The sequence below is a fragment of the Protopterus annectens genome, chromosome 2.part1, assembly GCF_019279795.1.
Source record: "Protopterus annectens isolate FY-2018-M chromosome 2.part1, PAN1.0, whole genome shotgun sequence".
In the NCBI taxonomy this organism is placed as follows: domain Eukaryota; kingdom Metazoa; phylum Chordata; order Ceratodontiformes; family Protopteridae; genus Protopterus; species Protopterus annectens.
This window is the reverse complement of record NC_056729.1, coordinates 461,448,840-461,461,186: the sequence shown is the minus strand read 5'-3', so window position 1 is coordinate 461,461,186 and position 12,347 is coordinate 461,448,840.

Genomic DNA, 12,347 nt, shown 5'->3' with positions numbered 1-12,347 from the left:
TGCTGGTTATGCCCTTGCAACTCCCACTCTAATATCACCCACCCCATCCAACCACTACCTTTATTTCCACTCCACTAACTACCTTGATTATAGCAAGGTCAGATGCTCATAAGCCTAGTACTTATTATACAGCAGGAACTTCTTATTGTAACATTTGTTAATGTCTGTTATATACTTCACAGATAAAGATTCTAGTTGTCTACTGATGTACTATGTTCTTCATCTGTAAATATGTTGTAAGTAATTGCTATGTAAATTGTTAATCGCTATGTAATCCAATGTAACTACTGTCTGTTTATTTTAACTGTGGAGCTTTTCTCCCCGGGCCTCCGCTGAAAATGGACCTACATCCAGTCGGACACTCCTGGTCAACAAATATAAATAAATAAATAAATAAATAAATACAGTACAGGCATTTGTGTGGGAAGCTGTATATGGCTTACAAAGACAGGCATGATGAAACATTAAGGACTCTGTTAGATATTATAGCAATAACCCATGCCTGGGTGTGGGTAATGCTGGATTTACCCACGGTTGGTGTGGTTCAGTCACGAGGGCGAAGCCCGAGTGGCCAAACAAAGCCAACAGTGGGTAAATCCAGCATTACCCACACCCAGAAGTGGGTTATTGCTATTATACAATGACATTATTTAAGAAAGAAAATAATTACTTTTCTTAAATAATGGCATTGTATAAATGCCTCCTTGCTGCCCTTCCTCAGCTGTCTGGTATTCTGCGGCAGTTCTGATGTAATGCGCATGTGTATACCTATGCAGTACATCAGAGCTGTGGGCAAAAGCAACGGAGAAAGCAAGATCTCCGTTGCTTTTTTAAAGCTGTCTCGCTATGTTAAACCCATTTAACACAGCGAGACAGTTTTGAAAAAAGCAACGGAGAAAGCAAGATCTCCGTTGCTTTTTACAAACTGTCTCGCTATGTTAAACTCATTTAACATAGCGAGACAGTGTGAAGCAATGGAGATCTTGCATTCTCCGTTGCTGTAAAAAAGAGTTATAGTAATGGAAAAAGTCTGGGTGACCGGACCTTTTTCCATTACTATAACTCGGATTTACAACGTGCACGCTGACCAATCAGTGTGCATGTTTTTGAATATTAATGGGGGGTCATTGTATAATATAATTTTACATACTTACAATTTTAGAGGAAGTGGTGTTATATATATATATATATATATATATATATATATAAATTGAATAATTGTAGAATAACTCTTAGAATGAAATTCATTACCCAATACATGGTCAGTTTTTGGGATACATTAGCTTTAGAAACACCAAAAACTAACTCATTGCAGGCTTTTAAGAAATCTTTGAATGCCTGGATGATTAACTTGGTTTATTCAATTAATCTGGAATCTGCATTATGAATAGCCTTATCCATCTGATACACAGTAACCTCAAACCATGTACTTTGTGTAATATTTTTCTTAGATAAGGTATTGGTGAATCACTAAGGGTAATACATTTTCCAAGATGGTCCTTTAAGTATTCTAACTCATATTTTTTGCAGTGATCTCTGCCATTTGCTGCATTTTTGTGCAAAATTGCAAATATTTTGCTAATTTCCCTTTTTAACCAATGTCTTTCTTAGTAATCTTTTCCCTCCAGTTGTCTAATTAGCTTGAACCGTTTAGGTAAAATATTTGCATCTATAATTGGTTCCTTATAAATCAGGTATTCATGCCTCAAAACTACGAAGTAATTAAGTGATATAAAAATATATTGTATCAATGAGTATACATTTTCCAAAATGTGATAGCTTTCCTTAAAGTTGTATGTTTCAGCTTGCAACATTTTTAAATTATTTTGCTGGATTTAATTGCAGTTGCTAGAAAGAAAGTTTGATATCTCTATAGACTTTGTACATTTTTTTTCATTAAAGATCCTCAACTTAGTCATAGCTAAATTATCATTATTGTATAATCTGTTGTTGTCCTATTTAAATTTGCTTTCTCACTGAGTGCTGAAAAACACAGGGTCATGACTGGGGGTCATAAGCAAGGTCTATAACTGTACATTTGCTGTTCTCTACTTTTTTAAATATCCCTCTTTATTTCCATAGTTCTTATTGCTTTATTTATAAAAAATACAAATAACCAGGTTGCCAAGGTGCAACCATATCTTATTCACTGTTTTATGGGGAAATATCATGTTATCTTACACTTTGCTATTATTTTCACACTTACCAAGTTATAGTTATACAGGCCTATAATTATGCCAATCAAGTTATTTTTATCCTTTTTATCCTTATTATATTCTACAGTTTATATGTTTCAACATTACAAAAAAAGCTCCTTCCAAGTTTAAGGAAACAGCAAATAATTGTTGCTAATGCATTTCCACTCAAAACCAGTTTGTTTTACATTAAGAGGGTTTTATTTTGCATTCTGGTGGGAACAGAGGGCTGATTCATCCCATCTGAGTTGGGAACTACAGTTGGAAAGCTTATTGTGTGTTTATCTGATTGGCCTGAGGTCTTAACTGTGTAAAGGTCTTTCATCCTGCTGATATAAAATCCTCACATTTGTGCGTCAGGCAAATGTAGTTACACGTGCCTTGTATCTAAGTATACTTCTCCAGTTTCAAATCATCTATCAGAAATGCTATCTATAGTCTCTCACTGTTCATAACTGCTCAAGAGATGCCAGTGTGCACAGATGACAGCACCACTCCAGGTCATCTATTAGTATACTACTAAACTCTCTCACTTAGACCTTTAAGTGATTCTCCCCAACTCCTTCACATCTACTAAGGATCTGGTATAATAGATAGGTGCTTCCCTGTCATTTCTGTTTCTGGCTTGGTAGATATGAGCATCCTGAGTCAGTGTAGTAACTGCCTTATGTTTACTAACAGTTATTTAATTTTACTACAGACAAGCACAGTGTGTTAGAGATGTTGATATACAATGTTATTGGAGGTAAAGCTCTCACATGCACAGTTGAAAAATGCAAACCAGATTGTCAGAGTTACACCCAAAACACTCACTACCAGCATTAAGGAATGAACACATAGACCCACACATGCAGAGGTACACACTTGTAATCTACCATAACCTCAAAGACCTCCTAAAAACATCTCTCAGTGGTCCCTCATACACACTCAAAAAAGACAGCACCTCACACAACACATAACTCTGAAAATTATAGTAGCCCCATTTCCATGCTGATAAGGCAACACACCACAAAGACAAACATGCCAGTTATTGAGGATTCCATTGTAAAACATACTGATGTCCCTTTTACCAGGCTAAACAAGGAGAAGACCACAGGGAGCTGTCTCTCTGGAGTCAGGATCCACTAGGTCATACATGTTCTTGCGTCTTTAAACCAAGTACCAGTATGACATGGCCATAGTCCATGTGAGCGTAAATAACCTAAGACATACCTCACTGGACTATATGAAGAAAGACATGATGGAACTGTCTGAATATGTGCCCCAGGCGAGTATGAATCCAGCCTTGAATAACAGCCTACCTTCACCCAATGATGATGACAAAAAATGATTGAATTTAACAATCAGCTTAGTTTCTGGTGTCACAACAAGGGAAACCAATATCTGTCAACCTGGGGAGACATGATCGACAAACTACGATGCTTTGGCAGAGATAGTTTGCACTTGTCACCTTTTGGCTTCCTGATATTGGAAAAAACTTTATCTATCCCCATAGTGCCTTTTTAAGCTGTGCCAAGTTGTTAACCCTCCAACATAACAAAAATCACTCATGACTACCTAAACATACTGCTGGTCAGTGCTAGGAGTGTATATAAAAAACTGCAATCCCTGGAAGCACTCCTCACCCTGGAGAATGCAGACATATATGCAGTCATAGAAACATGGTTCAGAGCCATGGAATGTATCCCAGCTATCAAAGGCTACAATGCCTTTCATACATTTAGACCTCAGCTCAGGATAAAACAAAGGGAGGAGGTGTCTCATTGTTCATAAAGGACAAGTACACTGCTAGACTGATCCAACATCATAACTCACTTGAGCTTCTCCATGCTCAACTAACTCACTTGAGCTGCTTCATGCCCATCTAACCATAGATGTGACCCCCTTTCATATCCTTGCTAGCTACAGCTTCCCTAACTTGAGTCTGGAAAACCACACATCCTGCCTAAACCTATTGGAATCTTTTAACTTTCATCCTAACACCATACTTATGGGTGATTTCAACTATCCCTCCATAAACTGGGAGACTTATACGACCAATAATTCACTTGATCAGAGTTTTGTGGACAAAGTCAATGCAAATACCCTGGAGCAACTAGTTAGCCCCCAACTAGAGGTACAAATATCCTAGACTTAGTACTTATGAACATGGAAGATGCTGCTCCATCCCATGCATTAACTCATCCCTGGTAAGATCTGACCACAAAATGATCTCCTTTAGTATTAAAACTAACCTAGAACCCCCATCAAACTCCAAACCTGATAAGAACTTTACTAAACCAATTACCTTAAACTGACAGCTTATTAAACTTCCAAGCCCCTCAGAATGTGGATGACACTGAGGTGTACTCTGAGCTGTACACAAAACCAATCTAAAACCAAATTTATAGCCACAAAGAGGAGGCAGTACCTATCCAAGTCAAATCTATGATTACTGGCACAAATAAAATACCCTGGTGGACCCCTAACATAAACAGGCTATTCAACAAAAGAAAAAAATCTATCCAAAACCAAGAAGAAACAGACAAAACAGTACAAAAAGACACTTAGCAGTCTAATCAAACAAATTAGAGAGCTGGTCAAATCTGCCAAAGTAAACTATGAGGCAAAGATAGCCTCCCAGGTGAAAAATACCCATAAGTTTTTTTTAATTATGTTCACAACCTGGGGGAAATGCTTAGCAATATGCCAAGTTAATAATGAATGGAGACACTTATACCCAGCCTGAAACTATAGCAAATCTCCTGACCAACAAGTTCAGTTCAAACTCCTCACCTTCAACCACACCCAAGGAAATAATTGCAACCATCCCTCTACCAGTCATTATGAAGTAACAGGTCCCTACTGCGCTCACTAAAGCCAAAAAAACACAGGATGCTTCTTAAATAGCTTAAAACAGAATCTATCAGGTCCACTCCAAGCACTCTTTAACCACAGCCTCTGGATGAGCTATTCCCAGAGGAATAGAGAAATGCAACAGTCATTCCTCTGCACAAGAGAGGCATATCAACTGAGCTAGGTAACTAAAAACCCATAATCTTGACCAGTCTTACCTGCAAGGCCATGGAAAGAATTATTATGGACCTGATAAATAACAACATAGGAACTCTTCAAACACTGGACCAAACTCGATTTGGCTTTGTTAGAGGGAGGTCTTCCCTAGCTTAATATAGTGAACTTTTCAAGAAAGTCACCAGAGTCATGGCTGAGTGTAAAATGGTACACACCATTTATCTAAATCTGGCCAGATCTTTTGACACAGTCCCCCACTAGGGGATCATAGATAAACATAGGCATAAACCCCTACTTCGTCAGATGGATAGCTAACTGGATCACTAACAAGACACATATTGCCCAGATAGGTGACTCCACTTCTCATAACAAACCTGTTACTAGCAGTATCTCACAAGGGTCAGTGTTGGGACCTCTCTTGTTTTGTGTATACTTCTCTGAAGTGAAGGACAATGTTGGGGTCCTCTGGCTCACCACATTTGTTGACAACTATAAGCTGGCAGCATTTATTGAATCTCCAAATGATGTTGACATCCAACAAACAGACCTAAAAATAATAAACAACTTTTGCCAAAACCATGGTCTGAGAATAAATTCTAAAATGCATAATTATACCCTTCAATAAATCAGATATCCATGCAAGTTATAATATTAATAGCACACACCTAAAAGTAGAACCAGTGAGGAGGGACCTAGGAACACAGATAAATAGTAACCTAAACTTTGACCACCAGGTAGATATGGTAGTGAGGAAATCCTTCTGTGTGGCTCAACTTATAAGTAAAGGCATGGCATCAAGATCAAAGGAAGTCATAGTGCCATTGTACTCAGCCCTCATCACACACATTATTGAGTACAATGCTCCCTTCTGCATGTATCTAACTAGGAACTTACAACAATTGGAGCAACCCCAGATATTTCTCATTAAAAAAAAGTACAATGCATAAGACACGTCTGATCCCGACCTTCTAAAGGTCCTATCCCTTTACTCCATCTCATATCATTTATTGAGAGGAGACTTATGCCTGAACCACATTCTCTGATCCAGCCCTGATAAAAATGTTACATATTCACAATAAAAATTATATGAGGGTCATGCCATTCATGGACCTGAACCTTATTTGTGACTCTAACAGAACTTCCTGGAATGACAGATTTGTATCCCAAAGGCTACCTCATCTATGGAATAAACTCCCCATCTTCACAAAACAAAGCTCACCCCTCAATCTCTTCAAAAAGAATTTGGAAAAAAGGATGAGGAACTGTAAATTCACTCCTGGTGTACTGTTTATTTACCTTATGGACAGAGACAGTCTGTAAAATGACTCAGGGCTCCATCACCCAAAGATCCACTACCCTTAAACTACCCCATCCCATATCTGAGGAATTAAGATATAATACTGTCATATCCTGGGTATAATTGGCTAGGCTTGTAAAGGCTCTTGTGCCATTATTGTAGTAATCAGCTACGAACCTACGAATCTTTGAACCTCTGAAGATAAACATATCTTCTACAAAATGCTCTAGAAGAAACATTCCTGTTGGATTGACCTTCCATTTGTAAAGCCACGTTGAGCCTTTGACAAAGCAATTATGTTAATCTCATCTTTAAATCCTTCTTGAATTATTTCTAAAAGAAAACAAATGAAGTATGCAACAAAGCAGTTGGACAATGTATCTTTGTATTTCTTTTTTTATCTCCACTTTCAATGACTGGGATTATAATGTCTCTCCCCAATAATCAGAACATTCTAGATTTTCAATATATATGTTTGAGTTGATAACTCATTATCTCTGCTAAGGTGTCTTTATATGTCTTGTAGATTTAATTGATTATCCTGTGTTTTTATAATTTTTCAGCGTTTCCATCTGATCATCTGATTTTTGTTTTTTTTCTGTTGAAAGAGTTTATTTAAATGTATCTCTTTCATTTCACTCATAGCTAATAAGCCCTCTTCCCATTTGTTTTGAATTCATAGTCATAATTTGACACATTTCTGCACTGTCCGTAGGCATGTTACAAAAGGCAGAACTCACTCCTACTTACTATGTAGTTGGTTAATATGCTCTCTCTTGCTGCTGCTTATTTATTTCTCGCTGTGAGCTACTACTTGTCTTTACTGAGCCAAAATCACTTGTGCAGGCCAAGAAGACAACAATTTAGACAGAGAATTAATCATTATAATTTTGATAATTAGGAAATCCTTGATAGTTTCAGATTGAACAGGCATATAGTAAGAGTTTTAGTGAGAATGTATGGATCACCGATGGGAATGGGGGGAATGCATGGCCCTCCTATCCTTATGAATATTATGTACAGCTATCACTATACTTGTCATGGGGACCTTCCAGAGACAGACTGGGGACATAATAGGCATTTCACAGGCTTTTGCCTTGTGGATACTTCAGCAGTTCCTCGATATACTCTTGGTCCATGTGGATCAGTACATCTTTTTCCCTGTGTCACCTCAGGACTAATCTCAAGACTATGAGTGCCTTTTATGTGGAAGCACATTTCCCTAAGGTGCTTACTACAGTAGTTTTCACCTATGTTGTCAGTAGGGCCCCATCAGGTCCAAGAGACAGTTACTAGAACAGGAAGGGCTACCATTTCATCAATTGCCAGGTAGCGTGTGATGTGTGGGGTGCATCACCAACATGTTGGCTCACCATCCTTGTAGGACCTATGATTCCCATACCTGGCACACTAGCTCGCTGTCCCACATCACCTCTTCTTGCATGGTAGGATGCCCCATGGTCATCTTGTTGGTAAGTAAAATTGTAATTTTTATGATCTAATTAGCTATTCCTACTAAAATGTATTGCTTAATACTAAACTATAGTTCCTTTTTTTGTCTCCCCCTTTCCTTTTCTTTTTCTTTTATTTTTCAGGTTATGCAGGATATCCACTGGAGCCACAGCCTATGACTTCTGTGAGAAATCTGAAAAGATGTATGGAAAATAATTTTACTAAAGCCTTGTCTCAGATTTGCATTATCATCAAGAGAGTTTTTAGCCTGTTAATGGCTCATTTCAGATGGCTGGATGAGTCTAGGTCTGGCCTTCAGTACGCCCCAGCTACTGCATGCAGGATGTTTACAATGCATTGCGTTCTGCACAACACGTTCATGTACCAGTCTGGTGGTAAAGTGACCCATGATTTCACTGAAGCTCCTAGTGCAGGCTCTACTATGATATTAGATGGCCAGCTGGCAACAGAAGCAAGGTCCCCCATGCACAGGGTGGTATATGACTGTGCTTGTAATGAGGCAGCATGTAGTCCAAACGTATGGACCATAGCATTCAGGTTAGTATTTCCTTTTTTATAAAAAGCACACAGAGTATAACTAATGCATGTAGGGCTTTGTGTGGGCTAGGCTGTGCAGTCATAGTCTATAACTGTTCATCAGACATTCCCTCTTATCTCTAAATGACTTCTTTTATATATTACAGTTAATCATTTTACTTTTTATAAAAGTTATGCCTGACTGTTCACTGAGACCAGTTTAGCAATTTCAAAAGTCATTGTGTAAGGAATATTTAGATTTTTTACTGGCTTGCTGAAAATATTTTGCTTAAGAACTGCAGAAATGGGAATTTATTCAATAGTGTCATTTGAATAGTTGACTGATTTGATTTCATAATATTCTATTACAGTCTCTAAACTTGCATTTACCAGGAGTTCATACCTTGGAAAGGAATGGAAAATGTATCACTTTTTTTTTGGAATGTTTCTCCAGTTTTACCTATGGTTTATTAAACATTATTTCTTCTTCTCTATCAAGGTACTGCCAATTCATTCATCATGTCATACACACCAACTGTGTGCTCAGAATAAGCAATCATCACGTGTGCAGTGCTGAGGGGGAAGTGGTAACAGTGTTAGCAGTGCCATTAATCAAATAAAATATGTGCACATGGAAAACCTCTTAATACTGATTACATTGTGCACAGCCATAATCATTCACTTCCAGTATTCTCTAGTTATATGAATATTTTTAGTTTTCATTTTTTCTTAATAAATTGACTTAGAAGTTAAACATCAACATCGCTGTACTGAAAGGCATGGCAGTGAAATGCAATATTTTATATTTCAAGTACCTGAAACATCTAGCCTAAGTCACAGTAGGCCAGGGACAAATGTGTCATACACAACATCTCCCTAAGATAGGGTAGATGAAGGTGCATGCAGTCTTGAGGAGGGACTGTAATATGAGCTAGATGCTGACTTGCTGTGATGACATGATCAACAATACACAGGTGATCCTATAGATTCTGATCTCACAGTGCTCTTGGACCAAGACCTTGGATGCGAGGTTCTGCTGCATGTATATGAATACTGATGTGGCCTGCATGAATTATGTTGTGTTTGATACCTCCCCTGCTATTTCCATGGACTTCTTGAGAAGCACTTACAGTCCAATGTGCTATACCCCCATATGTCTGAACAATATCCTATCCTCTTCCCAGTCCAACACCATTCAGAGGATCAGTGTGATCATGGCATTATGCCTACTCTACCATTTCCCTGTAGTGTAGAAATCCTCACACACACTGTGTTGTACCATATCTAGCTGATTCTCTGCAGCAGTGCACTGAGCCTTAACAATAACTTGGCATATTTGCTGCTGGGTTGCCACTGATTTACCTGTTTGCTGAAGTAGCTATGACATATGCTTCCACTTGTTACCCATTTGAAGAGGTGTTACAGCGGGCACTATTAAATCTGAGTTTTGCCATTATCTAGAAGGTATTCCTGTGGTTCTCAAGACACTGGTGTTGAGATGCATACTTTTCCCTGTACAACCTGTACTGTAATGTTCCTGTGTATTTGACTTTGTAATCCAGGGTCACTTCTTGCAGAGTTATTTACATCTTGTGCAGTGTGTGGTCCTACCATTAAACTTGGCGGATGTATGCTACTGTCATCAGGCTGCCTTATAAATATTACTATGTCATCATCATCATCATCATCATCATCATCATCATCATCATCATCCATTCTGCTTCTATTTTCTAAATTTACTGGTATAGTGTAACTGCTCATTTCTGCTGTAGACCCTGCAAAAAATTAAGAGATTACATTAGTACCCATATACTAGAGTACACTACTGCATGCTGTGTAATAAGGTGTGGAAGAAACTTCCTGTGCGCACACTATTAAATGTCATTAAGTAAAGTGGAGGGTTCACCTGTTAATAGTAAATGTCATGTGTTACATGCAATCATTTCACCTGAGTGATCATTTCTTTATGTAAATATGTTACAGAGGTCAAACTAACCTTCCTGAACAAATATCGGTTGATGCTGCAGATGTGGGTAATAGCCAATGTGCACATCATCTTCAATTATACCCTTGCCATCCTCATCTGTTTTGTAGTCATCCCCCCAAATGGAGATGAGTTGCTCCTCATTAGGTGCTAAAGGAATAAGTATTTGAGCCCCCCCAAGCACTGCTACTGCTAACCACAATCTGCATTGCCTTTACTCTGGTACATCCTACCATACTATTGGCCTTCTTCTTGGATTGTGTCAATGTGCAGTTCCTTCTGTCAACAGAATTTACATCCATAACCACTTGGTTTCAGGCTTTTGCCATCTCACCTTGTTTGGGTCCCCTTTTCCAAAAAGGCATTTGCCATGAGGACAGGGTCCTCCTCATGGCTAAAATTATATTTTCTCTGTCTGGATCCCTGCTGCTGCATCATGCATTCACCTAAAACAACATAAAAAGGCAGAAGTGTACTTGGCTCAACCAGTGCCCTGTGACGTTCCCACAAAATACTGCCCCACCCCTCAGCTCTTCAAGTGAAGAACCAAAAAAAGGACTTCTGTAAAATGTATAGGATGCTTCCTGCAGTACCCAATCAATGCACTCAACCCCCCACTCAGAACAAAATAAATAAAAAATGCCCATTCCTTATAATAAAACACCAATCAGGAGGCCAGATGCACAACATGCCCCCCCTGCCTCCTGCCTCCACCATTCATGTCCTATTTCTGTGCTCTGCCCCGATTCTCATTCCTTACACATTAGAAAAAAATATTTCTTATTTTAAACTGTAGCTAACTGCTTTCTACAAATCTAGCAAACAAGATTTTAGTTTTAAAAAAATCTTTTCACTTTTATCCTGTAACAAAATACTTGCTACAAATGTAGCAAGAAGCTGCTACAATTTATATCTTTCATGGAGCACTACAGGACTTAGTTTTACTTTCAAACTAACAAACTACTACAGTTTACACTATGCATGTAGTGCTACGGTGCTCAAGTTTGACCACAAATGCAATACTGGCTTTTAGAAGCCAGTATTGCAATAAAGTGCGACTGGAATAATAATGGATGACCAACCACACCCCCCCAACACTTTGTGCCTGGAGCAGTTGTTCCACTCACCCCGCCCTAGCTATGCTACTGTACAAAAGTAACATATTGGCATGCAGATTCAGTAAACTTTGTGTAGGCTTTGTGCAGAGCCAACAAAGAGTTTACATGTTAGCATGACAGTCCTCAGTGCACAGCAGCACATAATATATATTAATGAGGCATGGCACACCTAAGCTAGGTTTCATGGCTCACAATACTATTGTTGTCAGCGAAACCTTGTAAGTGAACAAGGATATCAATTCTGTGTAAAGGAGAGCACATACGGTGTGCAGATTTGCGGGGAATACCACAATGATCACCAGGGCTGTACACAAACTTCTCAGACTCATAGACCAAGAAATATGGATAAACACCATAAATAATGTGGGGACAAAAGATGAAAACTAGGGACACACATTAAATATTGTTCTTATAAACTTAGAAAGTTGAAAGAATGACAGGTTTTGAATTTGCATGAATTTTCTGAAGGGTATGAAGCATACCTCTCAACCTCTCAATGCAAGAAATCTGGACAAAGCCTGACAAAATGGGGGAACAAAGGCACAAAAATAGCAACATATTTTAAATATTGCTCTTACAAACTGAGAAAGTTGGTAGACTAACAGGATTTGCTTTAACATACATTTAACATACATTTTCTGAAGGATTTAAAGTCTGAAACTCAAATGTATGTCATTATTTCAATCCTCAGATCATCCCAGTGATTTGCCAGAAAACCACAAATGTTATGAGGAACAAACCAAAAATATGAG